The 17250-nt window shown below is 46.6% G+C and overlaps 1 protein-coding gene and 1 long non-coding RNA gene across 2 annotated transcripts in view; one reads left to right on the forward strand and one right to left on the reverse strand.

Annotated features, from left to right (window-relative positions):
• The window catches only part of LOC119443153 (immunoglobulin superfamily member 10-like), a 283797-nt gene that overhangs the window by 244430 nt on the left and 22117 nt on the right, over positions 1–17250 (forward strand). The window lies entirely within an intron of this gene.
• LOC125943355 (uncharacterized) lies at positions 10914–11925 on the reverse strand. The gene is made up of 2 exons (XR_007465767.1): positions 11757–11925; positions 10914–11047 (listed from the first exon to the last, which is right to left on the reverse strand). It is a non-coding gene; the product is annotated as an uncharacterized LOC125943355 (long non-coding RNA).

The following is a 17250-nucleotide window of genomic DNA, read 5'->3' on the forward strand; positions in this document are numbered from 1 at the left end:
CCCTTCATCGTCGCCCATCGTCCGTAGCTCTGGTTTGCATGGAGTTCGCTAGGGGCGCTGCGGTGCACAAGAGCGTTCGTTGCACTCTCTTTCTCCCTTCAGACATGGATGATAACGGTCGCTGCTGATAACAGCGCGCCCGCTATAGATGAAAAGGCGAGAGTGGCGGCTCAGCTGCAAGCGGAGTCGAGGGCTCGCAAAGCTGCTGCAGCACGGCGACGCCGGCATGCGGACCCGGAGCTGAGGGCTCGCAAAGCTGCAGCAGTACGGTAACGCCGGCAAGCGGACCCGGAGCTGAGGGCTCGCGAAGATGTGCGTGAACCGAGCATCGGCGCCACCAACCTCAGGTAGAGAACGCTTCCGGCGTTTGGCCGCCGCTTCCCGCGCTCTCGCCGCCACTGGGTCCGCTTGCCGGCGTCGCCGTGCTGCTGCACTGATCACAAGGCAGTCTTAATGAGGGGAAAACGAAATCCGCACCTCAATACCATATACGACCAATAAAACAGCATTGTATATACTGTACACATGTGTTGTCACTCATTTGCATGTTCGAGTGGGCAATGTACGGAGGATTCACGGTTACCCGAATGATCCCCCGGTGCTTCGCCCACTCATCATGATTCACTTCGTGGATATGCGGTGTTTTTTTTTTCTCCTGGCTCAGCGCGCCGCGGAGGAAAGAGAGGCGGGGTCGAGAAGGAAGGGAGCTAGCGAGGAGGAGACCGCGTGAGCATGCGCCGCGCCGCCCTCCTCCGCCCTCCTGGTTGCCATGGCTACGGCGCGGCAGTTTCATGATACGAACCACAAATTACGGCTGTATTAAACAGCTTTGCTGTTAAAAGTACAAAAACACGTTTGCCATATTTGTTTTCAACATTTTTGTTTTGTAAACAATTAGGCCTTCTGGTGTTGGCACGCAACTACTTGATTGCTTCTCCAGTTTTCACTGTGTTTCATTTTCTTGTTTGTGCCACCACAGACTTTCTTTTCACCGGCCTAGCGGGAAATTCAGCCAAGACTGTCGTTTGAACGAGAATGGTATTGAGTTCCCTCCAGGTAGATTCCTTAAGTTTGTGCCTTTTTCTTGCGCTTTGAAGCTTAAGAATGGATATGCAAATGTGTTGCTATTTTGTATAAACACAATGGCTCCTTCCGATATTCTCGTGTATTTCCGTGCTTGTTATGAAATCAACATAAAAGCCGACTATTACGCGACGGCCGTCCTAAATTTAGTGTTCTGTAGTAACATTGTTCATTTATTTGACCATAACTTCTTGAATGAGGTGACGCATGCAGCGTCTTTTCACATTTCAGTGCACAAGGCAAGAAGAATGTCTTCCTTGTTTTTATTCTTTTTTGTTTTGCACGACTAGGAGGAGATTTAAGCGCATAAAGAGTTAGTGTTACACCCCCATTCGTATATACTCCTGCGCTACACTGGTAATTTGTCTAGGAAAGATGTACGACAACGAATCCCGCACAATGACATTGCAACGTTACCCTGAAAGCAACACAATAATAACACAAAATAAAGGCGAACAGTGCGAACAAAAACATTAATAAATATGTGAAAACACATAGCATATACAAAGTAACCGTACAAGTAAAAAGCCGCTATGAATGAAAACGTATATAAGTAGGTTAGTGTAGAATGTAAATATATAGTGTGTGTCTATTAAATTATTAATGCTGTCATGATCTATATCTTCTTGAAAAAACTAGTGCGCATTGTTACATGCTGTGTTTAAAACACTCTTCATCAACAGTCATCTATACATATCTCAAAAAAAAGCTCTGTATATTGTAAACGTATTCCACTTGAAACATCAATAACATGCAATAATACCTGTCACATCTAAAAAAATATTAACTTTTTACACTAATACACATTTCAATAGTACCTTTACATTCGCAAGAAAAGCCGGACAGAAAAACAAAACTAGTAGATCATTTAAAAGCTATCATATTTGGCACGCAATTAAGGAGAAACAGCAAATCATTACTACGTAGTCTACTCAGACAATAGGAACATGACATTCTCTAGTTAAAATTTATTTCAATTGTTCTTTATAGATGCATCTACTGCAGTCAAATTCTATTCACTAATCCACTCTATTGAGAAGTTTATGATGAACATCTCACGTTTTGTTTTCCGTAGTTTGTTCGTGCCTTTGTTGTGTGTCATGTTTTGCCTGAGGCCATATTGTAGTGGGGTGTTCCCAACATCGGCGGAGATTTCGCTCTTATTCTGGTGTATGTACTAGAGCGCCTTCATGTAAGTTCTTTGTTCTACCCTAACCGTAGAGTACTGTATGAATTAGGGGCTGTTCACAAATTTGGAAAGAAACCATAATAATTCGCACAAATCTGTGACCTTCTCTTCTGCAACACAAGTAATTTCTTATATTTTGTTTTCATTTTCGTACCCCCCCAACGCGGCCTCATAGAAGAGCTTCGAACAAAAAAACGACGTGTAGGAGTTGTTCCTCGAGCCCAATGAGTAACAAATTAGCTGTTGTGTATATAACCCCAACAGACTTAGAGATCCTATATAAACACTATTTACATGCTTCTTCCACGATACCTCTTCATGAAACCTTTATTCTAAAAACGTTTTGCGAAATTGTGAAGAAAGCGAACATTATACCTCTAATGTAAATACGCGAATACCTTATTTAGCTACGTGATCAGCATTTACAACGGAAGTTCTTTTCTTTCGCTAAAAACATCTCAGATTTTCTTGGGTCATCTGGTACTGCGTGCACTACTTTTTATTCTGTCACGTGTGACTCCGCTCTTCACTTGTCCCACACGCATTGAGGACTTGCCGCTTGAATCCTAATACGCTTGTAGAGGCAGCGCACATAGCCAACCTTGGAACATAAGTCGCAGTGCATTACCAACCACTGGCAAGCCAAGCGAGAGGAAATGCGATTCTGAGCCTCACAGTGAACCCACTTGAGGGTCATCTTGCGTTGTTTGGCTCACCGGAAACTGAGCAGAAGCGCAACATTTGCCACCGATGCCCACTTTGTATCGACGACGCCAGGAAATGGTCGTGACTCACAACGCATAGCCAGATCAATAACAGGCAGCCCGCATCGTTAGCGCCTTATATAGCTATACTAGGTCCAGAACAAAGCACGGGTCAGGTTTCAGACCAAATGGTCCTTCGCACTGAGGATCTCCAGCCCGGTGCCGACAAGGACTTCTCCGCCGGATGAAATTCGTCCTTTACTGTTGCTGAGTGATGTAGCATGTGGCCTGTTCAAAACAAATAGCGTAATAAAGAAAGAGCGGAACATCAATCTTTATTTATCGTTCGTTGGTCTCTTTGTCGGCGACCAACGGAGCGTGCATAAAAATATCGTCGAAAACGTGCCTTTCTCTTCATCTGTGTCCCTGATACGGGGAAAATCGAAGCTCAGCTGGATGGCGAGGGAAACTGGAGAGTCCCCTGTGCGGAATTCAGAAGACCGTGGGCCGGGTCGTTCACGGTCGCTTAGGCAGCACCGGGCACACAGGGGAAGCGGGACCTCGCCGACAAGCGCATCATCTCCGAGATCGGCAGAGGCTCAAGCGTGCCGTAATGTACATATGACTTACAAAAGCTCAACGCATAGAGTGTGGCAAACTAAGCCTTCATGACATCACCAAAATGCACAGACGAAAGTTAATGCATGATTTTGCGATCTAAACAAAAACAAGCCGAAGTTCGGCACCAATACGTGGTTGACACTGTAACCTAATACACGAATATCCAAATGTTCATGAAATTAGTTGTATGCAGTGAGCGGATTCACATGTTTTATTACTCTATCTGCATGCTATAGTTTTCAGGGATGGGGTATGGAAATGTTTTATCACTTTATTTCTTTGACAAATAGGGTCAGTAGTTGCATATCTTGATTCCAGCCATGTTTCAATGTATGTATACTCTCTCACACCGTTTTAAGGAGTACAATTTCTTTTTCGGCCCATTTGCTCAATTATACGGCATACACCTCCGCACAAACTTTATACTGCGGCTTTCTTACAGGTTCCTCACCATAGGCTCCTTGAGAAAATTTGGTTGTACGCTGAACGTTGTAAGGCGTCGACCAGTGGCCTGGAAATGGTCACCCGCAAGAACGTTTCAAATCGGTTTCGTCATGCCGGATATAGAAGCCAATAAATCGTTGAGAGACGATGGTGCGACAAGCCGAATTACCCTCCCCGTTGTAGAGCTTCTCTTCCGTGGCCTGAAGCACCCACCGTCTGCACGCGCGATTCCTCTCTTGGCTTTTCCCATATTGGAGGGACCACGTGATGTTTACGTCGCGAGCCCCGCCTGCTTTATCTCGTTTGTCTTCTATTCTTGCTGTTCGGCATAATTTCTGTGATGGCTCTGGGCTTCCTGCGTTTCACGGAAATGTCCGTGGTTCTCGGTGTGCTGCTGGCGATCCGTACTTTACAGGCGGCAACCGTGACCGGGTTGGTGAAGGCTATGACGTCGCCTTTACTCTGCTACGAATGTGCCTGTCCCTTCGGCAACAATGAAAGGTTTGTCGGCATTTTAATGCGAGAGCATTACTTGGCTCATTGTGCGACCCGGCCGCAATCAAAAAGCCGTGTCAGAAAGCCATGGCAGAAGGCCGTGGCAGGATATCCGGGGCAGATAACGGCACACAAATTACGTAATCTTCACCTAAATAAAAAGAAAAAAAAAGTTACAGTGACGTTTCATTTCGTGAACACAGGCGGCGCGCAAGCGTTTGAGCGCTTTAGCGCACACGAAGCTATCGGCCCTCGGTGCGCCTAGACGGCCCGTAGATCGCGTTCAAGATAAAGCTCGCGCGGCCGCGCCATACGCACCAGCAGCCATAGTTGTGGCGCTCCTTCGTACTTTCCTCGGCGCGCGATTCTCTTCTCGACCACCAGGCACCTTCCTCCTCCGGCGCTCGCTTCTTTGGCGACTTCAAACATCCCATCGCCGATTTCACAGGCGGGCAGCCATATACGCTTGCTCGTGAAAAAGTGGCCACAGTGAGAATCCTCTGCAGCCCACTGGTACTGTTACCGCTCCGTAGCCGAGCGCGCGAACCACTGCGCCACCGTTGCAACAGGCGACAGTGATGAATCGAGGCTGTGCACGTGGTTGGGCTCCGCCTGGTGGGCGATTCAGAGGTGGCGCATGATAGGAGTGGCGCCACGGTCGGGGCTACGGAGTCTTCATCATCCGAAGTGGAATCGCTCGCGTCTACGTCATCAGGTGCATCAAGTGGACTACGAACCCGATGAAGAAATGTAGTGTCAGCACTATGATGTCGCTCGAAAAAGTACTGTCATGTGGAAAAGTACTGAAAAGTTGTGTCATCTTGCTGAAATGTTGTCTAATCGAGATCGAACACTCAACCCAATGTGCGTGAAACAATACTTTAATGAGAACTCCGCAAACAAAACTCAGCTGAGAGATCTCAATATGGCCGATTTGTCGTTTTGCGTTGTTGCAATCTCATAAGCAGCAACGTTACGCTCGGAAACAAAACGCAGCAGCACTAAACTCAGCGACATTACTCAGCGACACGCTCAGCGACAAGTAATGCTTTCGCATTTACACATCATAAGAATTTCTTAGGTGCCCCCATAGTTCTTTGTTTTCCACATTCCAGCAGTATCACGGATTCGGATTGAGTGTAGCTCTCACACGGGGACAAGAGAGAATAGCACATTTAAATGTGCTATTTAAACGTACCCTGCCTAATAAATAGGCAAAATAGGCAGGGTACGTACGCCTTGTCAGACGACAAGGGCACAATAATAAAAGCTCTGTGGAGGCAATTCTTATTTTTTGAAATCAAAAATATAATTTAGCTATCCTATAATTCTCTCCACATAATAATGCTAATAATAGTTTAGATGTCCTAGTATAACAATAACCATCACAGGTTCGGAAGATTTAGAGTACAGTGAGCTAAAGAGCTTAAGAGTGAGCTAAGGCAACGAAGCTCGCATACAATACTAGACACATTCCAGCCTGCAGAGACCAAAAGGCGACCACAGACTATACTATGCAACATAAGTTTAGTTTACGGAGTTCCGAACACGTACACGGGGCCGCAACGCAGTCCGGGATGGACAGGCGCATATAAGAACAGGAAAGTTCATTTCTTCAAATATTTGTTTATTTATTAGCACCCTCAAAGCGCGAAGGCATTACAGAGGGGACTGGTATATGCGAGTATAATAATACATATATAAGAATAACAATACGTGTCAGACAATTAATAATATAAAAATACAATTATATACAAATTAAAAATATATATACAATACAATATATACAAATATACAAAATACAATAATGAAACAATGTTAGCTAGTAGTGCGCGAAAACAAACGGGGTCTTTGATGGAAGTCGTTGTGTTTGTTCCCCACTTCCTTCCTTGCGCACCATGCTCCGCTTACCCTCGCACGCTTTCACTCGCACACACAGCATACGGCACGCCGCCAAGATGGGATATGTGATGTCATATGTGATGTGACGCAAGTGATACTAGTGTTCTGGTCACCATGTCGTGCTATGCACCTATTCCAATAGAGTATGACTGGCAACAAGTCCCACATTACCCAGCCCAGCGACATCTCTTTAGAGACGCCCAATGAACTGCTTTTCTTAAGTGCTCACCGAACCTAAGGCTATAAAGTCTTGGGCGGCTTACTCCGTACTTGAGATACTTGGGAGTAAGAGTAGACATTGTTAAGCTGTTCTATAGTACTAACGCTGGGAAGTCCTTGAACTGGAGACGTGGTAGTGTCATAAGTTTAGCAGCCCTACCTTTCTTTATCATAAGCGTTAAGCGTTTATAAGCAGTACGCGAGCCGCAGTTGAAATACACCACCTCGACGCTGGAAACAGGCGCGCCCAAGGGTATTTGATAATCAAGAACCAGCAGACGCACTCACGGTCGAACTGCTGGCTGTCCGTGACGCACCACCCGAAGCCCTCGAGGAACCTCCGCGTACTTCACAAATCACAATATATACCAACTGTCAGGCGGAAGCGCATGCATTACGCGCCCGCCACACTGACCGCATCGCAGGAAAGACAGCGCAGGCAAGCAGGAGGCTGCGCACGGTGCACACAGTGGGAACTCGTGTATGGTGGGTTCCTGGCCACTACGGAGTACCAGGGAACGAAGTGGCTCAAGCCGCTGCGAGCGCGATACTAACTTTAATTGAACTATTGCAGAGACGCAGCAACATTTGTGTCCCTGAAAAATAACAGAAATGAAGAGCCATCCTTCCTAGAACAATGACAGAGGCGACGACAGCTCCGCGAACGCCTACAACAACATACGCCGAAGGAAGATCCACTGCCTGCAGACTTGTCGCACTCATGTCAAGTAGTCGAGCACAAGGCCTGCACCGGTACTGCACTTACGCCGGATGTACTTGCACGCTGGTGTGCCCACTAGGAAATAAGACGTCTTCCGAACAACATAACTGGCGACATTGACTCCTGAGCTGTACTTGCGATCTGTTCACGATACGCATACCGGGTGCAGTTGGCATGTACAAATATTAACAGGGCAAAATGGGTAGTGCGATCTTTTTTAGCTGCCGTGACCGCCATATATAAACTTCCTTCTCCTTTTCCCGCACGCCTTTTCTCGTAATTCAACAACCGATCATGAGTGTGTCCCGGATTTAGGCTGATTTTCACGCCCTGTTTTCACGTAATCAATAAGTGCAATTAATATAGTGGAGGGCACAAGGAGGTTGAGGAAGAAAGAAGGCGCATACGTAACACAAGCAACCCCTTCCCCTTGCCCCGCACACGCGAACGCACATACATGCACTTGGTGCTGTGAATAACAGCGCCTTCTCATGGTAAACGACCCGAGTGATCGGGTGCAGGCCGGAGATAAGGGCTCTGGCATGCGCGATGGGTTAAGAGGCCTGACGTTCGAGGGAAGGAGGAATTGTACAGCAAGCCAGGGCATAGTCCGGCTTCACTCTCGACCTGCTTGCAAACTTCGCCAGACTGTTTACCGATCGCATAACGAGTTCGGAGTTGGGTCGCGAGAGAATTTTCGAACAGCAGGCCACACCACCACCCCCAGCCGCTTCCTAGGAACCATGCTGGACCAATTACGGGATTGGCTAACATGCATCACCGGATGCAGAAATAATCATCCGCTTTTTCTCCATGTCAGAAGGAGGGTTACTTCCCTGTGGGCAAGGAAGTAGGGCAGGAAGTTTGCGGACCTTGAACCGCTAATATTCTCAGGGGATACTGTGCGTGGCCTGGGGTTGAAGTGAGAGGCAAGGAGAAGGTATGAATCGGGTGCAGTGATGCCTTTCTTCTTGGTCATGAAGAGGTCGCGCTGTGGCAATCACTGCTACATGTAAGATGCCGGGTGCTCTAAGCAGGCAACCCTGGCGGCGGCTAGGAATTTCATGTGCAATGAAGGCGAGTTAGAGAGAAGGAGGAATAGAGTTAAAAGTGATCAATAATTTTTTTTTATAATTTCCACGCCACCCGACTTTTGGCTGACCCCCAACAGTGAATACACGCCAAAGTTTCTGAAAACGTCTTTGTCAGCGTAATCAACCGGGCAGTCATTGTTGCATATTCACGGGGCAATTCTATTAACGAGGTGTGACATGTGGAGCAAGGAAACACAGCTGTGTGTAAACGTTTTTATGCGAAATTAATATTTTCATGAAGTGTAGGCATCGCTTTCCCCTAATTTATGGCGGAGGAATGACATGCGGACGTTGGCACGGTTGCTCGTTAAGCGAGTTTAAACGCGAATTTGGTCCACATCTTCATAAAAAGTTGTTTTATTTCTCTTCGTTATCGCCATCCTCTTGTGCTGGTCTAAATCCACAAGGCTGAGATCCGAATACTGAACGCAGGCGATTGCACGTCCGCTGCCGATAAACTTGCTTTACTGATTTGATGGATTTGTGCATGATGGCGTTTTGTCCGAGGCATTGTGCAAAGTTAACTGTCCTCTTTAGGTCCGTATGTGAATTAAAGGAAGAGGAAACTTGTGTTTCTTTTGGCACAATTGGCCTTTGGCACTCTTTTTTTCCTGTTTCTTTCAAGTGAGTAGGTGAGTGTCAGTGCGAAGGTGCAAGAAAGTGGTCACAGTGACCACAGAAAATAACTGGAGACATAGCCGATCGAAGAAAAATAAATATCTGAAGCATTGCGCACTGAGGGGTATTGATAAGTAGTTAGCCTTACCCAGAAAAAATGGAGCTAGGAAGAGGTAACTGCGACACTATTTTACATATTATTCCTGGAAGTCTGTGCACTTGCGACATCTGTCCTGCAGTTTCTTAAGTTCTTGCAAACAAAATTATTCCGCCTGCTGAAGTAAAAACTCATTCGCAGCATTAGTTGCCTCCAGAACACTACCAAATCGTTTTCCCTTTAGGCGTGTTTTGAGACGGGAGAAAAGATGATGGTCAGAAGGACCAGATCTGGAAAATAGGGTGGATGGGCCATCTCTTGGAAGCTTAAGAAGGTCAATTTTCCCATTGTTCCAGCCGCAGTGTGTTACAAGACCTTATCATACAACAAACTCGCATATTTAGATAGCTTTTCTTGACAGTCTTTCTTTTTTTTTTCATTAACTTCGTCAATAAAGCACAGTAATATTCTGCATTGATAGCTGAACCCTGTCAGAGATATAGTCCACGCATAACTTTTTTCTTATCCCAAACGGCTGTTGTCATTTGCTTCTGCCCTGATCTTTACCCACAGAACATCTTTGGCCTGGAAGAACTACTGTGCCTCCATTGCTTAGACTGTTCCTTCTACTCAGCATCAGAACTGTAGATCCTTGTCATCACCAGTCAGCCGTTTGTCCAGGGAATCAGACTCCTATTTCGCGAAATGTTCAAAAACAGCCTTTGTAGTGTCCACACGTTTCCACTCTTTTTCAGTAGTAAAAAGTGTTGGCATTCGATTCACTGCAAGCTTCCTCATTTCCAAGTCGTCGTGGATAATGGCACCGACTGTGTCACGTGATATTCTCAGGCATGTAGCAATACTTCTGGCTGATATTCGGTGATCCTCCATGAACTTGTAATGGATGGCTTTCACATTTGGAGATACAGCGACAGAAACGAGCCTTTCACTGGGTTTCAGATTTTTAACAACGAAATGGCCAGCTTTAAAATTGACCACCCAATGTTTAATGGCAGCAAATGAAAAGGTACTGTCGTCCAAAGTTTGTGACATTTCATCATAGATTAGCTTAACACCTTTCTCTTGGAGAAAGGGGAACTTGGTTAGTGTCCTATGGTCTTTCTTGTTGAACTATTCCAGTGGTTCTGCCACGTTCACTTTATATTGGAAATACAACAATAAGCTGGCAACATAGGTAGCTGATGTTTGCGTTAATTGGCCGATTAGCCAATAGGCCTTGCAACATAGCTGAATTTTTTTTCTGGGTAAGGCTAGAGAGTACTAAATTGGGGGAGTGGGTCCGACGCAGGCTCCCCGCTGAGCCGCTGAGGCGTTTTTTATTGAAAAGCTGGTGTCGCCACCGTCGCTTTCTCCTGCGTGAACGGCCCCGCGCGCCGAGCAGACGCTTGTCGCGTCCGAGACCCTACCCATAGAGAAAGGAATTCAACAAGAGCGGACACTCCCATAGGGCCCAGCGGCCGAATTGACTGCAGCGTGCCAAGCGGTCGGTGTCGATCACTTGCATCACTTCCGGTTTCGGTTTTGGGCGCGCGTATTTTGAACGCAAGCTAGCACGCCGGCTGCGCCCCCCCCCCCTTTTTTTCCCCCCCTTTTTTGGCTCTTCGTCTAGAATCAGTTTATTATTTAGTAAAAATGATTGGGAACGATCTCGTAAAGTCCCATCGAATCTGTGCCACGTGCAATTTCACAAAGTAGACGCAAGACCTTTTGTGCAATGAGGAAATATTTATTTTGCTCTATATAAAAGCTCGTTCCGCGCTTCTTGTGCGTTCATCCAACGTTGTGACAGCAGCAGGTAAGGCAGTAGTTCCTGTATGAAGCTCCACCGGACGGTACCAGCTGAAAAATAAAGTAAATTACAAGCATGTTACATTTGCAAGCACGTAACAGCATGTTACAAGCATGAGTCATTTTGGTATTTAGACATAGGAATACTGCGAGGCGAAACGTGCGAAAGCGGTGAATGGGCGGCATTACAAACAAAGCAATTCGCTTTTACATACATGGCGTAGAAAATACCCGACTCATCCCAAACATATATGAAAACATCTGATTTCCAAGCGTTCCCCAATTTCCGGGCATTATTTCCTGCACTTAGGCAGCACAAATACACGAGCGACTTCGCGTTTCCAAAACTTGGCCTCGGGCGACGCGACGGTACGCGACATACACAGAGACGGACGCAACAGGCACTCAAGACAAATGCGTGGGTGCAATGCCTTTTTTCAGTCCTTTAGAAGACGTAATTTTAGAATTACAAGTTTCTGATAAGTTCGTCGTTCGCGCGTTCTGCCGGCGCCAGCAGCACACCCCATGCTATCACTCTTGGCAATCGCTCATCGCGTTTTCAACAGGCGTGAGTACCGAAAGAAGGTATATGTTGTTGCTGAGCCACAAAAAACGTCACAGACTTGTCCCTCTAAGATTCATTACACGCCAAACTAACTTTATCACCACGGCCGAGCTGCTTATCGCTAACTGCGTCTTAAGTCTCGGTCCCGTGCCGTAAGCCTAATTGCGTCGTAGACTGTGAAACGAGATTTCTCACCTTGCCGTAGTCCAATAGTGCAGTGGTGTCTTGTCCCAGTGCAGAAGGAACGCAAGAATACGCCGAGAGCCCAATAAACCAGGTTACATTTAAAAAAAGAAAAAAAGAATGAGACAGACGGGTCGCCGCGCGCGAGCGCTCAAACGCGCGCGCAGCCATCCTCGCTGGCTTCGGGGGAGTGTCATAGAATAAAGAACCAACGGAGTGTCTGGCGGATGACGCATGTATCTGGCGCGTCATTGACCTGTGGCTAGGTAAGGCAAGGAAAATAAGTCGCAAAGCTTAAGTTCATTTATACGCAAAACGTTTTAGTTTTCGCGGCAAAGAATTAAAAAAATAAATGAATGCCTGTTAACTTAAGTTCACTTTCTTTTTTTTTTCGATGCTCGCGGCAGCTAACGTTCGGTGTCAAAAGTATAGCGTGACGTATGGTGACGTGTTTCCTGTTGCCAGTTTTTGCTGAGTGTCCCCTCTTGTTGAATTTCTTTCTCTATGCCCTACCGCAGCTGCATGGAGCTTTGACAGGCGCTTCACTCTGCTGCATCTAGTTTAGATACTCGGTGGCGGCAACACTGATATTATTCCCCACCGATCTGTTGTAAATAAAATGAAAAAAGAGCGGCGTAAAGAATGAAAACGACGCAACCACGACGGTGCGTCGAGGAGACAACAGCTATTCTGCCCGTGAGCTCACCTCAGCCAATGAGCGCTGCCGAAACAACTGGAGCCACGTTTATTGGCCGGAGCTTTAGAATAAAACAACGGCAGCGCCGCCGCAATTTCAACGTTTTCAAATGCAAAGCATTTCTTGGCCAACATTTGCTACTTTGACAGTATCTATCTATCTATCTATCTATCTATCTATCTATCTATCTATCTATCTATCTATCTATCTATCTATCTATCTATCTATCTATCTATCTATCAGCCACCTACGTCTTTGTGCTCTCATGGTCGTTTGTGTAACTTGGTATGTACCAAAATTGACCTACTATGACAAGAGTATATATATATATATATATATATATATGACGAACATAAATGATACGTAATGACATGAATGTCATGACATGCGCGTCATGTAGGTCATGAAACATCCGCCTACGTCTTGGTGCTCTCATGGTCGTTTCGTTAATTTGGTGGGTACCAAAATTGGCATAGTATGACAGGAGTGTATGACAAACATAAGTGATAGGTCATGTCGTAATTGTCATGACACGCGTGTCGTGTAGGTCATGACAATGACCCAGCGAAAAAGATTAACAATCAAAAATAACGGAAATGGGTTCGGACGTGGGCACGAAGTGAAGGAAGCACTAAAGGATTATGGTAGAAGTTATAGTCATGAGCATGATTCAGAAGAAATGACAATGACTCAGCGAAAAAATATTAACACTCAAAAACCACTGAAATGGGTTCGGACGTGGATACTAAGTGAAGAAAACACTAAAGGATAGTGGTAGAAGTCATTGTCAGGACTATGACTCAGCAAAAAGGACAATGACTCATCGAAAAAAGGTTAACACACAAAAACCAATGCAACGGGTTCCGTTGTGGTACTAAATGAAGGAAAAGGCTAAAGGTTGATGGTAGAAATCATAGACAGCATGACTAAGGCTTTTGCCTTAAGGTTTCTTAGGCGTATCTGAAGGGACTTCTGCAGGACTCATGACATGAATGTCATGACATGCGTGCCACGTAGGCCATGAAACAGCCGCCTACGTCTTGATGCGCTTATGGTCGTTTCGTTAACTTGTTAGGCTCCCCGCGCGCACACTGCTTCGCATTCCCACAGGGCGTGGGATCTGCGGGTTTTTTGCTTTTGCGATTCTAGTACACCCTAGTAAGGCAAAATACCGTATTTCCACGATTCTACCCCGTCATTGATTGTAACGCGCAGTTATATTACCTCCCAAATGTAATAATAATAATAATAATAATAATAATAATAATAATAATAATAATAATAATAATAATAATAATAATAACTTGGTGTCGATTCTACCGCGAACATCAAGTAACGAAACCTGAGTAGATGCGTACCTTGTTGAAACGATTTAATGGAACATACAAAACCACACAGACACGCACACAGTTGAATCTTAGCGAGTCGCTATCAGCGCCCGACGACATCTTCTTTTCGCTGTCTACCGACCACAGAAAGTCATCTTCAGTTCTATTTAATGCATTAGAAATGGCACACTTCTTGAAGGCTAGCGCAACCATCGTCTGCGGGAGGGTGTTCCACATACCATGGACCCACCTTGCGATGTCTCCGAGCATTGATTTCTTCAGACGATCCGTTCGATGGCAGTGTGGCTAGCTACCTTGCATTGAATTTATTCGGTTTCGGTTTTGATTTGGAGAAGAGAAATAATCACGATTGTACGCGCCTGCAAATCTGAACGCACCTTTTATTCAAAAAAGGTGCGCGTTAGAATCGTGCAAATACGGTACTTATCAGCACCCCTACGTATACCTTAATTCAAACAACAATATAAGAACATATGATTATTATTATTTCTGTTGCGCGCAAATGTTACTTTTGCAAAAGCAACTGCACGCAACTAGCAGATCAGGCCCTCTTTGATTGAAGGGCAATTTTAGTTTCCCGCGTATCACGCATAAATCTTGTTCAGAGCAGCGTTACAGTACACATTGTACGTGAGCAGTATACCGTGGTGCAGATACAAGCTGTTTCCTCAACATCCGTTACTCCGTGGCGCTGCGACGGCAGTCGACGCAGCCCATATGCACGGGGCAAGTAGTCGGCGGCAAGCTTGGCGGTTCCTTTGGTGCCCATTTCACTCCCCTATACCGACCCACAAAGTAGTGCTTCGCGATAATCATCGCGCTTACATATTGCCGCTTACACTGCATAACGATTGCGACAGTCCTACCGGTACACGTGCGACGCGACGGTCGGTGGCAGTCGTCGACGTGGTGCGGCACACGAGCGGCAAACTGCGTCGTGCGCAGATTCTGGCCGATTTGTGCGAGAGCTTGCACGTTTCGTTCCCCCGCTTCCCCTGCAGTGTGTCGCGAATCGGCAGCCGTAGCGACGACGCGGTGAGCGAGACGCTTCGTCCTAATGAGCCCGCACGCGCAGCCACACGCTTCTCCCTCCTTTGTGCGCAGTTATAGCGCGAACACGGTGCCACCGACGTCGCAATATTTGCCTATGAAGCAGTCCGCCCTGCCGTAGCGTACCCGGCCGAGGCGTGGGTAGTGCACCTTCTGCGATCATCGAGCTGTTATGCGCATCGCCGCTAACCCCGATAAATATATCCTTGGCAAAGTTTGGGCCTCGTTTTTGCCGTCTAGCTGACGCACGCGCGCCCTGGGCTCAGAAGAGCAGAAAAACACTCGCGCTCGCTTTCGTTTAGACCAGTGCAGCGTTTCACGCTCTTCACGTGCCTATGGGTTCCGACCTTGTACGCCTTTCGTCCTCAGGGTGCTTAGGCTTTCATTCGGCAAACTTGACCAGTTCAGTGCATACGAGCCGTTGCATTCGTTACTCAAAATTTAGGTGTCCGCTGGCAGCAGACGAAATAATCGTAGTTATGCTCTTAAAAAGGTGCAGTTTCGTCCGAAAATCAAAGCATTCATTGTGTTAGCAAAATATTAGACAGCTATTCGAAGTAAGGTTAGTAGTTTTATCAGCCGTATAAATTGCAGCAAACACTAAATTGACAAGCATGCTGTCACGCGCGCGCAGGCAAACAAGAACGCATCTGAAGGTAGAAAAGACGCTGTCTTTCCTGTCTGTATCTTTCCTGTATCTGCATCTTCCCAAGAGCGTCTTTCCTGGTTCTGCCTGTGTTCTTTCCGTCGACGTTCTTTCCATCGGCAGTTCAGCGCTCTTCTACCTTAAATGTCGCACCAACTAACCCAATGGCCGGTTCGTTCTTTTACAGTAACACAACTCACTCGATGACCGCGCAGACTCGCTGTCATAACGTTGGCGTGATGAAGAGCAGCAGCAGCTGTGAGCGAATTCCGCTTCGTGCTGCTTCTCGCTCCAATGCGAACTAGGCGCGCGAGAACAGAGCGCACGTGAACCCATCAGCTATCTCGGGTCGACTAATCTTTGCACCCATCGCAGATTACCTTTAAGATAAGGTGCACTCAGCCGCGGCCGGAGTGGAAGAAATGCCCATTAACCTGCACTCCCCGCCGCCTAGCGCGCGCGAGAAGACGCCGCGCATCACGCGACCATCCTTCTACGCTCAGCCTATAGCACGCTTTCTCTCGCACCCACAACATACGGCGGCGCGCAGCAGCTTTGTTATCGCACTTGGACTCTGTACGGCACCTCACGGCAATGGCAGAAATTCGTCTGGAGTGTCCGTATTATTGCTATCCTACTAAAATTCAAAGGTCAAATGCCACAATACTTTCAGCAACAGCAGACAGCAACAGACTCCTCCGAGTCTTCTGCATACACAGTATACGAGACAAGAACGACACAAATTAACAAGGATCCAAGTGCCGTGCATGCTTCGCTCGCGCCATTACCGCCTCTTTGACTTTGTTCGCACCGTTTGGCTTGTCCTGCTCTAAGCCAGCAGAAGACAACCAGTTATCACTGCGGCGTGCAGGGTTGCTCATAAAAGCGGGGGCCTTGTCGATGTTGTCGACGCAGTGGTTCGCGGCCGGGCGCGCAGTTATCCTCTATGCTTTACCACACAGAGCTATGAAGTTTTCAGTATTGTTTGCCATGCTTCTTAACGGCGAAATTGAGATAGAGACTAAATGTTCCCGGTATACTTCTCTTGCGAAATTGCGGGTCTGCACTTTTTATATGTATACAAATAGGAGTGTAAACGACATCTCTGTGCGTGTGTGCGTGCGTGCGTGTGTGTGTGTGTGTGTGCGTGTGTGTGCGTGCGTGCGTGCGTTATCTTTTTCTTTTAAGAAGCACTTCATCGAGGAGTAGGAGGAGGAAAAGAGAAAAAGACAAGGAAGGTAGCGATTGTGAACACAGGCTCGCAATCCTGTGCTGCGGAAAATGGTAGAGGAAAAAGAATGGCCATAAAAGAAGAGAATTGAAAAAATATAGAGAAAAGAAATGAATGCACAGCTAACGCGATGCAATGCGCTGCAACTTTCGGCGTCAGTCACACAGTCCACAAGTCACTAAGTATCGGGTATAACGCGCTTAAATCTTTCGTTGTTCGACATGGTCTGGACTAGTTACCAAAAGTTGAAGTTTATTACACGCCACCATTCAGAGAAGGCAATGAAGATGTGAGGCAGCTAGGGCTGTGCTTCGTTTCCGTCTTGTTCAATTCCCGCGTCGTCTGATTTCTACAACAGCGTCCTAGGATTGTCTCCTATATACGTCAAGGGGCGAACGTGCACTTTCTCGGCGGGATCCAGAGCCTTTTTCTTGCCACACTGTAACGGGGACAGTCACAAAGAAGGCTCCTAGTTGTCTTCTCGCCGCCACAGTTTTCGCAAGCAGAGCTGTCGGCCATTCTGATGTTGAAGG

Source organism: Dermacentor silvarum, chromosome 2 (genome assembly GCF_013339745.2).
Source record: "Dermacentor silvarum isolate Dsil-2018 chromosome 2, BIME_Dsil_1.4, whole genome shotgun sequence".
NCBI classification, from domain to species: domain Eukaryota; kingdom Metazoa; phylum Arthropoda; class Arachnida; order Ixodida; family Ixodidae; genus Dermacentor; species Dermacentor silvarum.